The 3545-nt window shown below is 40.1% G+C and overlaps 1 pseudogene; it reads right to left on the bottom strand.

Annotated features, from left to right (window-relative positions):
• Window positions 1–510: 510 nt before the first annotated feature.
• On the bottom strand, window positions 511–2490 carry LOC119541656 (annotated as a pseudogene).
• Window positions 2491–3545: the final 1055 nt, after the last annotated feature.

Here is a 3545-nt window from a genome sequence, read left to right on the forward strand (position 1 = left end):
GTTCCTGCCTTCGGAGTGCCCCTGCCCATCGCCAGGGCCGGTCCCGCGCTCCTCGGACGGCTGCATGGGACTCGCTGGCCACGCAGAGCAGGGTCCCTTTCACTCCTGCTTTGGAGTTTTAAAAATCATGAACTGGCTTTCAAATGTGGATTTTTTTTTCCCCAGTCATCAGCACTTTTATTTAGTTTAGTATATGTTAGACTATAAATACATAACAATATTCCCTTTCTTCTATCGGGCAGTTTTTTACATTAAAATTTGTAGCCAATATTTTATATAATAAAAGAAAAAATTGTAAATTATCAGAAAATGAGCAACAATATAGGAAAATAATATATTTTACATAAATTATAGAGGACAGTGACAATGAAAATCCATTACTCTTTAACTCAATTTTACAAAATAAAGTCAACATGTATTATACTGTGAGTTAAGACTGCATTTTAAACACTGTGGTCCTTTCAAAAGACTGGTCAAGGATGAAACGTTATCTTGGTATCTGCATTGTTCTTAGTTTTTAACTGCAGTTGCGCTCTCTTTCATTGTCTTCTTTAGGTGATGGTAGTTTGGCAGGATTTTCATCAGGAAATCCAGCTGTAGTGTCTGGGGCTGCGGTGGCTCAGTCTGCACCATAGATCACTGGGTTCTCAGGGATGACTTCAAAAGTATTCTGGTTGCAACAGGTCCCAATGATGCAACCACTCATAAATATTACATTTCTGCCTACATATGCTTTTTTTTTAATCTTCATTTTATTGAGACATATTCACATACCACGCAGTCATACAAAACAAATCGTACATTCGATTGTTCACAGTACCGTTACGTAGTTGTACATTCATCACCTAAATCAATCCCTGACACCTTCATTAGCACACACACAAAAATAACAAGAATAATAATTAAAGTGAAAAAGAGCAATTGAAGTAAAAAAGAACACTGGGTACCTTTGTCTGTTTGTCTGTTTGTTTCCTTCCCCTATTTTTCTACTCATCCATCCATAAACTAGACAAAGTGGAGTGTGGTCCTTATGGCTTTCCCAATCCCATTGTCACCCCTCATAAGCTACATTTTTATACAATTGTCTTCAAGATTCATGGGTTCTGGGTTGTAGTTTGATAGTTTCTGGTATCCACCACCAGCTACCCCAATTCTTTAGAACCTAAAAAGGGTTGTCTAAAGTGTGCATAAGAGTGCCCACCAGAGTGACCTCTTGCTCCTTTTGGAATCTCTCTGCCACTGAAGCTTATTTCATTTCCTTTCACATCCCCCTTTTGGTCAAGAAGATGTTCTCCGTCCCATGATGCCAGGTCTACATTCCTCCCCGGGAGTCATATTCCACGTTGCCAGGGAGATTCACTCCCCTGGGTGTCTGATCCCACGTAGACGGGAGGGCAGTGATTTCACCTTTCAAGTTGGCTTAGCTAGAGAGACAGGGCCACATCTGAGCAACAAAGAGGCATTCGGGAGGAGGCTCTTAGGCACAACCATAGGGAGGCCTAGCCTCTCCTTTGCAGCAACCGTCTTCCCAAGGCTAAAACCTACGGTAGAGGGCTCAACCCATCAAACCACCAGTTCCCTATGTCTGTGGTCATGTTAGCAACCATGGAGGTGGCTTAGGCGAATACCCCTGCATTCTCCACCGGCTCCTCAAGGGGGCTCTACATATTTTTTTCCTTGTTTTTTTTTTTTTTTTTTTTTTAACTTTTTCCTTTTTTTTTTAATCAACTGTATGAAAAAAAAATTTAAAAAATACAAAACAAAACATACAATAAAAGAACATTTCAAAGAGACCATAACAAGGGAGTAAGAAAAAGACAACTAACCTAAGATAACTGCTTTACTTCCAACATGTTCCTACTTTACCAAGAAAGTTACCTAATATAGCAACATTTCTGTGAACTTGTTCCTACTATACCCATCAGAAATTAACAGACCATAGTCATTCCTGGGCATCCCCAGAACGTTAAATAGCTTATCTGTTCTTCTTGGATTATTGTTCCCCCTTCCTTATACATATGCTTTTGATTCAATAACATTGTTATCTCCCATTTTCATGGCTTGGAAATAACAGCCAACTTCAAACACATTATTGGTGCCAATGATCATAGGTTTGGGTTCCGAGTCTCCAGCATCAGGGGTGATATTTTCAGGGTGAACATTTATAATAAGGGCCTGTTCTTCTATTAGATTCCCTTCACCAATCAATATTGGCCCGGCTTCTGCAAAAATTCATGCTTTGGTGTGGATCACCGTCCTTGGCCCTGTAGTTACATCTCTCCTGGTTTCACTTTCTACACACACAGCTGCTCCAGGAGCAAACTTCACACTCTTTTGCATCTTCTCCTCCCGCGTATGGCCCCGGTCTCCAACAGGAGCCGAGATCGATTTAACATCCTGAGTAGGAAATGTGGATTTTTGATAAACCTGCTTTGCTATGAGTTTGTTTTCTAAACTGTGCTGCTGAGCTGGTTTGCTAATGTTGTACATGGGCTTTGTACCTATCTATGTTCATCATTGCAATCGGCTTACGGTTTTCTGTGTATGTTTTGTATCAAGATGATGCTGACATTTTGACATTTTATTTCCTGGAATAGTTTGTTTAAGAGGGGCAATATCAATTGCTTGGAGGTTTGACAAATCCTACCTGTTAAGCCATCCTACCGTTTTTAATGGTTAGATTTTAAATGCTTCATTAATGCTAATGAATATTTAGTGTAAAATGTTAATGTTTAATGAATAATTTTAATCATTTCATTATGATTGTAGATCTTTTTTATTGAATTTTGGTGAGCTAATTTCTGCCCTTTTAATGTCTATTCTGGTCTGAGTTCAAATTTATTTGCATAAAGTTGTCATAGTATTTTCTCTGATGATTTAAAAAATATATACTGAAACACATAGCAGATACCAAGTGAAAAAATATATATATATATATACTGAATGTGCTGTTATGTTCCCCTTTTCATTCCTAATATTATTGTGCATTTTTTCTTTTTACTGCATCTGCATTGCCAGAATTTTGTTTATTTTCCTAGTTTTAATAAAACACCTGTGTTTTGTGTTATTGATTCTGTTGCTCTCTATTGACTCTTTGTTTTTGGATTCCTCTTTCCTTCCTTCCACTGCCTTTGGGTAGACCGTTTCTTTTCTCACTTCCTGTCTTGGCCCACTAGCTCACTGATTCTCAGTCTTTCACTAATACATGGCTATACCAACACCTCTCAGCATCTGAGAAGTTTTGACTAAAATTTTTATGCAGGCCAACTTTTAGGTTCATACCTCCGTGAAATTTTGGATTTCATATCTCCCTGAGGTGTGTCCCTGGGGTTTTGTTTTAGGGGTGACCTTTCTCCCCTGGAGCCTGGGCGTATCCTACGTCCTTCCGTTAGCCTGGTCGTGGTCACTGTCCCCTGCTCTGCTCCTGCCCTGGACGTCCAGCCTTCACCACCGAGGCTGCATCTCCGGCCTTGTCTGGGCCTCTCCCTCCCACTGCCCTGGCCCGCGGCACCACTGAGCGCTCGCCCTTAATGCTCTGCAGTTAA

This window comes from Choloepus didactylus, chromosome 8, assembly GCF_015220235.1.
Source record: "Choloepus didactylus isolate mChoDid1 chromosome 8, mChoDid1.pri, whole genome shotgun sequence".
Classification (NCBI taxonomy): domain Eukaryota; kingdom Metazoa; phylum Chordata; class Mammalia; order Pilosa; family Megalonychidae; genus Choloepus; species Choloepus didactylus.